The sequence below is a fragment of the Felis catus genome, chromosome A1 (assembly GCF_018350175.1).
Source record: "Felis catus isolate Fca126 chromosome A1, F.catus_Fca126_mat1.0, whole genome shotgun sequence".
In the NCBI taxonomy this organism is placed as follows: domain Eukaryota; kingdom Metazoa; phylum Chordata; class Mammalia; order Carnivora; family Felidae; genus Felis; species Felis catus.
The window spans coordinates 73,825,288-73,836,975 of NC_058368.1; the positions used below are offsets into that span (position 1 = coordinate 73,825,288).

The 11,688-nt window shown below is 40.7% G+C and overlaps 1 pseudogene; it reads left to right on the top strand.

The window, feature by feature from the left end:
• Positions 1-312: 312 nt before the first annotated feature.
• LOC101086196 lies at positions 313-10,816 on the top strand (annotated as a pseudogene).
• Positions 10,817-11,688: the final 872 nt, after the last annotated feature.

Below are 11,688 nucleotides of genomic sequence, written 5' to 3' on the forward strand. Positions count from 1 at the left end.
GGGTTTGGTGAATGGGTGAGAGCCAAACCCTGAGCTTGTGAGAGCTGGTTTTGAGGAAAGTTGGATTTCCAGCCAAAGCTTGTCTCATTTTTACAACACTCTGCCCCTTTTCCCAACGACAAGCAAGTTGCTATGCTTTATTTCACTTACTTTAGTATAGTCACAATTAAAATTCACATTTCCTTCTGGAGTGCTGTTCATCTTTGCTGAAGTAGCAGCTTCCCGACATAATTTCTGACCAGAGACTCTCCGTCAAGTTTTTAGCTGTTTTGGGGAAAAAAACCCTTCAAACCTTGTCTCACTCACGGTGTGATGTCCGCCTGTGCCCGTGCAAGGTGGCTTCATTCATCCACCGCGGGCATCAGGGGTTGGCAGTGTCTTGGAGACACGGTCGGGGTTGGCTTGCCGCTGGAGTCCCAGCTTCCAGACACCACGGTTGCTCAGCTGGCCTGTCCCGAGTCAGCAGTGGTGAGGCAGCAGTCAGCTCTGGGGTCACACTTGGGCAAGCTGGTCCTTGCCCAGGGTTCGCAATACCGTTAATGTGTGAGGGGTCACAGTCATTGTCCCTGGACCACAAGGAGAAGGTTTGCATAAGCAAACTCCCTGGTGGGGAATGTGTTTTTCTTTTTTAATGTTTACTTATTTTTTAAAGAGAGAGAGAAAGAGAGAGAGAGACAGAGATGAGTGGGGGAGGGGCAGAGAGAGAGAGAGAGAGAGAGAGAGAGAGAAGGAGACACAGAATCTGAAGCAGGCTCCAGACTCCAAGCTGTCAGCAAAGAGCCTGATGTGGGGCTCAAACTCACGAACTGTGAGATCCTGACCCGAGCCAAAATCGAATGTTCAACCGACTGAGCCACCCAGGCGCTCCTGGAATGCATTTTGAAAGCATTGCTGGCAGCATTTCTGCACTGAAGCTCCATTGAGGGTCTGGATTTTCCTAATAAAAATAACTCCTGGGCTAGGAGGCCTGTTCTGTTTTGCACTCTGACTCTTGCCCTGCTGATGTCACCAGGCTTAGCCACATCTCTGATGGGCTCCGGCCAGCCGACACCGAAGTCAAATGCTACCCACTTCACACAATAAATACAATGCAGCCCCAAGGGAGTTTATTTATTCCACAGCCAGATGTTCAGGCCTCAGTACCTCTTCCTGAATCAGAAAAGAAGTGTTTTCCCATTTGTCTCTCTTCAACTAATCTGACATTCTTCAGGCACTAGGTGTAACTGCTGAGTCGTAATGCTTCCTTTCAAACTTTAATCAGGTACACGAGGCAGATGTGCTGGTCTCCCGTGAGTTTCTCGTCATTTATAAGTGCCAGTTTGTAGTTTTAATATCATCTCAAATGTCAGTGTTCTGGCATGATTCTAATTTTAGTCCCTTTCTATCTTTCCTCCATTGTTTATGGAAATGGCATAAACACCCCCCTGCTTGGCAAGGACGTGCTAAGCATTTGGTCACATGTGTCTTCATCTGCCTCCTTGAAGACTTTTACTTTTTTTTTATTTTTATTTTTTAATTTTTAATCTCAAGGGAGATTACCTTCTCGACAAGAGATGTTTCGTTGGTTCCTGCGAGCAGATGTTGGGAGAGCAGGATACACTCTATTGTACGAGTTTTCATGCTTTGGATTCCTCGGCACCGTGAGGCCATGAATGTTATTAAGCTGTAATTAATGAGCTGGTGCGCTTATTGGATGTGGTAGTTGGCTTGTCATTTGACTTCATCAAGTAGCGCTTTCTTTCCTCTTGTGGCTCCAGTCCAGGATGGTCTGGTGGTTCTGTGGTGTCCTCCTGTCATTGCCCTTTTATCCTTACCTTTCGGGTTTTGTCTTCCCTCTCATGACCTCCTGGGTGCAAGACGGGCAGGACGGAGGCTTCAGCACCAGTTCCACATTCATGCCCTGGCCCGGAGGGAGAGGAAGAGTCAGCAGGCTGCCTCCTTCAGGGGCTCTATCTGTTCTTATGTGGGAGAGGATGGCGTCTCCACGGGTTCCTGCCTCCCTCACCTGGGGCCAGAACCATCTCGTGACCCTTTTCCCCACCCCTGCACCCCTGCCCATGCATGGGAGCTGTGAGACTATTTCCGGCAGCACTGACTGCTGCCCTGAACAAAACTGGGATTCTTCAGGAAGCAATCGGAGGGATACGGCTGTACCATCTGCCTAAGATCTCTGTCTTAACTTAATCCTCTTCTGAGCCTCATGATCAATCTTCCTTTCATCTGGCCCTGCCTTTGGGTAGTCTTGGTGTTCCAGTTTCTGATATATGCTTCCCTGGACTCTCAGTGTTTTTCTCATTAACCTTATGCCATTTGTCACTCAGATTCCTTAACAGGCGGAACACGGTGCAAGAACCTCACGTATCTAGACTCCATCTTCAAGGCTACGGGCGCACTGCCCTGCCTATATCCACAGTTCTTCATTCTGGGAACAAGATACAGCCCAGGCTTGTCTCTTGTCCACGACATGAACCTCCTCATTTTCCAGTCCATGTTTCCATATTGAGCCCCAGCATCTAAATTTTTATGGGATTTATCCCCTTAGAATCTCAGCACTTGTATCACTTGTCTTGAAGTTGGCTGTGTTCTTCGGACCATTGGAAAGCTATATATCCCATGACCTATAAATACCTCTTAGAAAGTCTCAAAAGCTTAAAGCAGTGGTCCCCCCTTGGGGCCACAGAAGGCGGAACTCATGCCAGGTGTTTTCTGTATTATGTGCGTAAACGCTGAGTACACTCAGACCACGTGCCTTAATGTATTTGAATCGTCGGGAGGACCTGGGAGAGGGCTCAGATTGAGGATTTGTCCTGTAGTCAAGCTGCTATTCTGGTGTGACCTTGGTCAGGGAGGGCTGATGCAATGATCTGGACAGGAAATCCGAATTGGTGAATTTCTTTCCAAGTAGGACAACTGCAGGGTAGAAACTTTGGATTCTAGAGGTAGAAGGGCATCGGGACACCACTGGTCAAATGCCTGTGTTTCACAGATGAGGACACTTAGCCTCAGGGAGAACAAATAGAAGTCAGAAGTTGTACTGGTAATCAGGCAGGTCTACGCTTGGGTTGCAAGTGTTTTCAAGCCTGGTCGTAGGACTGTGCCCCGACATTGTTTTTTAGGTGAAAGGTTTTGTCCTTCTGCCCTGTCCCCTTCCCCTAGTGATGCCAGAACAACCAGAAAGCCTGAGTAGCTGAAGAAGCAGCAGATACCTCCGAGGCAGCCAGCCACCTGGTACCAGTAGGTAGAATTAAAACAGTTGTGAAGGCATTGAAGGATCTCAACCCAATCTTACCTGTTCTATCCTGTTGAGGGCCTTAGCCTCTCCTCCTTCTGCACTTGAAGAGGATTTTGTTGCTGTGTGTTATATCGTTGCAATTGCTTTATATAATTAACCTGGAAGGGGGGGAAAAAGATGTTGGATTTCAAAAGAAAGTCAGAAGTGTGTTTAGTTCACCTTAGTGACTTCCTTTATTTAGTGCAAAATCTTCCATATACAGAGAGATCAATCACATCACAGGTTTTCTTAATTGCACTTTACTCTTGAGTGCAATTAAAAGCATCGGTGCTGGCCCGTTTCATGCTTATATTCTAAGACTTCATTAGCAGTTGCTGTGGATGGAGTCCTATGCTTCAGAAAGTGCTTTTAAAAGATAGAGACCTGGATCTCACTTCCCTTTCCTACACCCTGCAGATTCTGGATTAATTGGTCTCAGGTGTGTGCTGGGCATTGGAATTATTAGAAGATAATGAAGCAAATAGTAACAACAACAAGACAAACTCCCCAGGTGATGCTCAAATGCAGTCAGGGAAGAGATATGAATTCTCATGCATTTATCAAAACATTACTTAGATTTAGGGAATCGATTCCATGAATCAATTTTCATGACCTTTAATATGTATTTTATTTATTTGTTTATTTAAAGATTTTTAATGTTTATTTTATTTTTTTGAGAGAGACAGAACACAAGTGGGGGAGGGAAAGAGAGGGAGGGAGACACAGAATCCGAGGCAGGCTCCAGGCTCTGAGCCGCCAGCACAGAGCCCGATGCGGGGTTCGAACCCACGAACCACGAGATCATGACCTGAGCCAAAGTCGGACACTTAACCGACTGAGCCACCCAGGCTCAGTATTTAATTTTCTTATGTGAAATGCTGTGTATAGACGATTTAGTCTGATTTTTCTGAATACAGACTTAGGTGATCCACGATAAATGTAGATAATGTGCTCAGTGTTATCTCTTCTACAATCATGGTTTGTTATTGCTGCTTTTTAGGGCAAATGAATCAGACTTTACAGAGGGAAAGCTGGACTGAGCTTAAGTAGAAAAGGTGGTCAGATTTCATGTGTCATTAAATTATTCAAATCATTATTTAACAAAAATAATTAGTTCTCGGCAGATCATGATGGTTTCCCCTCAATATTCATTCCCCCTTCTTCTTTAATCATAGAACTTCCACTTGCTAGCTGGGAACATAATTTCCCAGGACAAAAATGAAATTCCCTAATCTCTTTCACAGCTGGTATGGCCATATAATTAAATTCTAGCCAAAGTAATATGAGCAGAGTGGTATAGGCATCTTCCAGTAAGGATCCCTAAAGGGAGGGAGAATACACTTCTGCCCTTTCCTCTTCTACTTCCTTCCGGACACATTGCGAGAGCTGAGGCAGCCATCTTGATCAACAGGGTCTTTGCCATGTGGTGAGAATGGCAGAGATCCTACTGATTGTGGAGCTCTCATACTTTGTCTACCTGAGAGAGAATAAATAAGTTTTTGCTTCAGCCACTGTTATTTTGTGTTTTCTGTCCCATTGAGCTCAAATCAAAGTCGGTGCCCATTTGGAATTATAGTTGGATGTGTCACTATTGATTAGGAGAGAAGCATCCTGAACAGAGGGTCTAAATCTATAAATGTATTCTGAAAATATTAGGGCCCTAAGGAAGCCATTTTGGTGCTGTTGGTGCTTTTTTTTTTTTGGAGTAAGGAGCCTTCATTCTCCAGTCTGTTTTCATTATATTTTGGCTTCTCTACTTGTCTTAATATTTCCTCTTTCCATTTTGATGAGTTCTGATCAAAGTCGGCCAGACCAAAAGGCAGAAGAGGTGATAAAGCCTGGTGTCTCAAGAAGGTGAAATTTTGCTTCTCATAGGCCTCAGATACCACATCCTCAAGGCCCACACCTGTCATATGGGTTCTGAGCACAGTGTGTCTCAAGAACAAAATGACCAATCAAATGCACTAGTACTGAAGATTAACAGAAATTATTTTTCAAATTAGGTCCGGCACATGTGTCCTAAATGGGAATAAACACAAAGTTTTGGGTTTGTGACATCAGTGATTGCATAGTGGCTTTGATAAATTAGAATGATTGGGTATTGAAACCAAAAGCACACACATAGGGACCGATATAAAACTCAGCTGAAGGGTATTGAAATTACCTAGACAACTATGTCACTGGATTAGTCAAATAAGGGTACATCACTGGGTCAGAATCAGTCACTCATTGTCAGTGCACAGAAATCAGACGTCTGGGCATGGAGACACAAACGGTGAGAGACAAGCTGTTCACTGTTCACTCCCACGGGCCACCACAGGACTTGGCACATGTCATATGCTCAGTTTGTATAGAAACACTAGATGAATTAATGTATTAGAGAAAATGTCCATCTCAGAATTTAGAAAAAGGTTGGAATCCACAGAGTGTTAAACATGAGCAAAAAATGCATTAAGGGTTAAGAGGAACAAGTTGTAAAAGCAATGGAAAGATCTCACAGTTTGGAGAGAGGAAGTTTAAGACAGGATAATGGTTTCAAAGCATCTGTTGACATGAAGACCTGAACAAAATAGTATGAATTAAGATGCATTGCAGACTTCCTGATTTACACAGAGTAAATAAGGTACATGGGAAGACTGAATATGATGGAAGAAAAAAAATCAGAAAAAGATTTCACTATGGATTGATGTTTGAAATTTAAAGAGATTAATCAAATTATTTCGACAACAAATGATTCACAATATTTTGATTGACTCAAGCCTGTGGCTGAGGTGAACAGTTTATCATAGAGAAAAGTTACGAGACAGCAGAAACTATTTCACTGAATTCGCTAGGTATGTCTAGCTCAAGTTTTACAAATACCTGGGAAACTGCAAAATTCTTCTAATTTTTAGGTACTGAAAGTCAGAGTAATGATTAATTAGATTGGGAATTTGTCTCTATAGTAAAAGATGATCTTGACAATAGAGGGAAATAATGGAGTTTCTATTCTAAGAAACATTCTCCCCCAAGCAATCTTGCCTTTACTGGGACTAGGTAAGCAAATTTTGAAGGTATTCCCTTTGGATTCCCAAAGAATAGTGAACTCGTGAAAATGAAGAAATCTCAGGTTTAAACTCTGAGATAAGGAAGAGATAAGGGTAATAGGCTTGATGAAATCCAAACCCATCCACTGGACCTTCAGTTTTATTTTACTGAGGAGAAGGGAATATTTTCTTGACTGTGTCTACCCAGGCACAGAGAATGAAATTCATTGAGTCAATTACTTAAGTCACGTATTTTTGCAAGCCTGTTTGGGGGCCACAATTGAGGCAGACTGCCATTCAGATCCCCTGTACACTTTTCCCTTTAAAATTTATTTCCCTGCATAACTGAAGACTCTACATAATGACAACAAACTGATTTGTTTTCAAAAGGGGCAAAATCAATGATCATGTTCTGCAGAAATAGATGTGAATTGATGAGTATCTGCTTAAGCTTCTCCACCTGAACTTGAGTAGATGACAGCACTTAACTCTTCTCTCTCCTTTTAAAATCCACACAACAGAAGGCTTTCTCAGGTCTAAGCAAAGTCATGGACACTACCCTCTTCCCCTTTTTATAAAACTCAAATGATATGGATCTTTCTCAACTCATCATTATACATTCCCTGCATTGTCAGGCTGTATGCAGAAACTTTCTTTCCCAGCTCTTTCAAATTTGTATGTTAAAGCTCACTTATAAGACCTGCTTTTCCCGCTGAACAGTCCAGATAATTAGTAGAATTTTCAGATATATTCTGGGCAATTATTTACACGCTTTACATATTAATATAGTTTTAGAATGAAGTGGGCAACTTTCTTCACCGTCCACTTTACTGAAACAAGAAAGGTAAAAATATACCATCAAACTTGACTAAGGATATAGAGATTTAAAATTCACGGTAGACCATCAATAGCCTTAAAAATGGTTTAGGCACGGGGTGCCTGGGTGGCTCAATTGGTTAAGCATCTGACCTCAGCTCACGTCATGATCTCATGGTCAGTGGGTTCGAGCCCCGCATCAGGTTCTGCGCTGACAGCTCAGAGCCTGGAGCCTGCTTCACGCTCTGTGTCTCCTTCTCTCTCTGTCCCTCCCCTGCTCATGCTGTCTCTCTCTCTCTGAAAAATAAAGAAACATTAAAAAAAAAGTGGTTTAGGTACATTTAGACAATAATTGTGGGAACTTGAATGTTGACATTGGTACGGCAATAGAATCATTCATAACCGGAAGTCAGTTAGAGATGATCTCTTTCAAGCTTTCCATCTATTTTTGGATTAAAGTAATATTTATATTATTATATCACCTTATAAAACATTTGAGAAGCACAGAAAAGTATAAAGAAGAAAACACCACAGAAATCTCACCTCCCTGAGATGCGACAAATATTTTCCACATTTTTTTCCTGTATCTCTCCCTTTCTCCCCTACTCCTTCCACATTTCCAGATCACAACCCGGAAAGTTATTACACTACCATTGGCAGTGATGTGTTTGATCACATCTCTACCAATGTTATGGTATCATATTTGCAAGTTTAATTGGTCCGAGTAGTATTTCATCGTTGAGCAAACATTTCTTTAATTACTGGCCATGATGCATTTCTTTCCCCTCCAAATGTTTAGCCATTGTAACCTTCTCTTTCGTGAACTTTTGGTTCTGTCTGTTCTCCAGGTGCCTATCAGGATCTTAGTACTTTTGTAACTAAATTTGTAATTTGTCACATATGTTGCGTGTACTCTGTGAAAATTGAAAACATTTTAGTTGGTAGTGTATTTTATTGTATTAGTAATTACGTCATCTTTCATTCTTTGCCTGTATACAATGCTTCTTAGCAATCCTCAATTTGTATCCTTTCAAATTTTTGTATCCTTAAAAATTATTTTGTTAAATTCCAAGCTTAAGGTTTTAATTGAAATTATGTTTAACCTATATGTCAAGTTGCAAGACATTAACACATCCAGCAACATGGACACTTCTGATGACTTATTCAGATTTTCTTTCACATTGTTTAAAACATATGGCAGGGAAAGAAAGATATTTTCTCAATGAGGCACCTTGGAAAAAAGTCTACAGTTTAAAAATAAACACTCTGGTAAAATTTACAAATTTTAATGCAAGGTTATTATTGGTATACTGAAACCACTATTGATTTGGTGTATTTATCTTATGTGTATCCGCTTGGCTGAACATTATGAATTAGGAGAGCTTTTTCAGCTTATTCATGTAGATTTTATAGATATACAGCCACATTAGTCACTAATAATGACACTATTGTCTCTTCCTAATTATTGTCATCTGTTTTTAGATTTGTAGTAGCATCCAGAACAATGCTAAAAAAGAATGATGATTACAGCCTTCCTTTAATGAGGTTGACTCTCATTGACTTAATAATGGCAATGGCTTTTGGTATGAAATTGTTACCGTGTCTCATGTTTTTAATTCCTAGACTTTTTAAAGCTTATAAAATCAAGACTAATGATTAAACTTTATTAAATATTTTTTAACCCCACATTGAGGCAACTACAAGGTTTCCCTTATTTGAGTTAATAACATTTCAATTCTAAAACCTTTATTAAAGCATCCAGGCATTTGTACTTAATTTTAGTGGATTATAAATTTGCTAGTATTTCAGTTAGGACTTCTTTACATACCTACAGAAATATATGAGCTTGATTTCTCATAAATTTATTTTACAATGTATTTCTCTCTTTTTTTAGTCTGTTATTAAATATTGGGACAGTTTTTTAATATTCAAGAATTTTTTTTGTATTATATGAACAAATTAATTTATAATATAGTTTTATAATCAAATAATCTGGCTTCTATAATTTCTGCTTTTATAACTATGGAATTGAGATTTTTTGGCTAAGTTTAATATCAGTCTGCCAAATTTCTATTGATGATTTTTTTTTTTGTAGACTGCAAAGCTTGATTTAGACTGATTTTTTTGATTGCATTATTCTAATTATCTATGTCTTTTGATCTACCTGATTGGTATATTAAAATATTCTCTCTCTCGAGGAGTCTGGGTGGTTCAGTCGGTTAAGCATCCAACTTTGGCTCAGGTCATGATCTCGAGGTTTGTGGGTTCAAGCCCCCCGTCGGGCTCTGTGCTGACCGCTCAGAGCCTGGAGCCTGCTTTGGATTCTGTGTCTCCCTCTCTCTCTGCCCCTCCCCTGCTCGTGCTCTCTCTCTCTCTCTCAAAAATAAACAAACATTAAAAAAAAAAAGATTCTGTCTCTGTATATGTATATATATGATCACTTAAAAATATAAAATATAGCGGGGGAGCCGCGTGGAGCTCTTGGGCTTGGAAGCTGTTGCCAAGGCCCTGTTCCTGTCGCTGAACACGCAGGAGGTGGCCAAGTTTCAGAAGGAGGTGGTGCAGGCTTGCAGGGGTGCAATCCAGTGACAGGAGGAAGCAAAACTTACTACTGGAGTAATCTATGTGGGCCACTTACCTCCAGCACTTTATGAAACCCAGATCCCAGCGTATTTCTCCCAGTTTGGCACTGTTACAAGATTCAGACCGTCCAGAAGGAAACGGACTGGAAATAGTAAAGCTATGCCTTTATGGAGTTTGCATCTCAAAATGTTGCCAAGATAGTTGCTGAAACAATGAACAACTACCTTTTTGGTGAAAGGCTCTTAAAGTGTCATCTTATACCACCTGAAAAAGTGCATGAAGAACTTTTCAGACGGTGGCAGATTCCATTTAAAAAGCCATCCTATCCAGCACTGAAGCGGTATAATCAGAATCGGACGCTTCTTCAAAAGCTACAGACGGAGGAGCGACTTAAGAAGAAAGAAAAATTACTCAGGAAAAGAATTGCTGAAAAAGGAATTGATTATGATTTTCCTCCACTAATTTTACGTAAAAAGAAAAAGAAGAAAGAAATGCTTCAGACACTGGTCTTCAGAAATCTACAAAAAGCCAGGTCAGGTCTTACCAAAGGCGAAGAAGAAAAAGAATTCATTCACTCCTAGCAGTCCTGAGCAGACTGTTGGCTAGCCAGGGCCCCACACCAGTTTGCACACCAACAGTTTTGGAGAAACGAAAATCTGAAGCAGCTAAAATGAATGTTGATGACAAAGAAAACGTTAACAGTTTTCAAATAGCCTGTACCTGGTGTAAAAGAGGAAACACAAGCGACTCGAACACCTACACGCTCAAGGAAAAAAAAGACGAAGAAAAGGCAGTCAGTGATTCTAAGTGTTATGATATTTCTTCTGAAAAATGTGATTTTATTGTGAGGCCTAATTCTTTGTATTGAACTACAAGCGATGGAATGCAACCATGGACAAAGTTCTTGGAGGAAAAACTGGCGGTTCGCGTCAGTAAGGAAAGCAGTCGGTAACTGGCTTGCCTGTCCTTGCTGGCGTAGAGCAGCGTGCAACAGCTGGGCTCACCCTGCCTCTTTGTCCTGGTCTCTAGTGTCCTTTGCAGATTTCATAGCTGTCTTTAGTTACTCTTCCTGGATAGAAAAGTCACCATTTACTGCAGCTTTTGTTGTTACCGTGGAATAAAGAAACTTTTGGGGCGCCTGGGTGGCGCAGTCGGTTAAGCGTCCGACTTCAGCCAGGTCACAATCTCGCGCTCCGTGAGTTTGAGCCCCGCGTCAGGCTCTGGGCTGATGGCTCGGAGCCTGGAGCCTGTTTCCGATTCTGTGTCTCCCTCTCTCTCTGCCCCTCCCCCGTTCATGCTCTGTCTCTCTCTGTCCCCAAAATAAATAAACGTTGAAAAAAAAGAAAGAAACTCTTGCTTGACTGTCTACATGGTTCTCTGTTAGACTGTGCATGGCCAACCCGTAAGGGCACTTGAACATCATGTGGTAGAAACTGGAAGTTAAATTACACGGAGAGTCAGAAGACCCTTCAAGCATATGTACGTGGTCACTTTTACCAAGTTAAGTTTTTGGCGGGCTAGCAAGTTTCAATGACTGTCATTTTGTGTTCGTTTCATCGACATGGAATTGAATTTCAAGAATCAGTGACCAGCAAATAAACTTTTTCTACATTTCATTTGTAAAATACATATATTTTGTAAAATTATATAAATATAATTTTATAGGGTTACGTATAATAGTTATCTATAATATGCCATATATTTATGATATATGGAGTGCGTATCTGTTGACTTTTTGTCTTAAATATAGATAAAACTTATACAAACAATACAACAATACAGCACGATGATTCTCTTTTTGCTTTTCATACATTTAATACTGAGTATTTTTTTGGAATTAATTTCATCTCCTAAGCTTTCCTTTTGTTGCTGTTCATCTCATATCTTGTATATCTCTTTGGTTATTTATTTTTGCCTTTTTTCCCCATCATTTAGTTTTAGACCCAAAAGTAAAGCAAAATAATAATAATAATAATAATAATAATAATAATA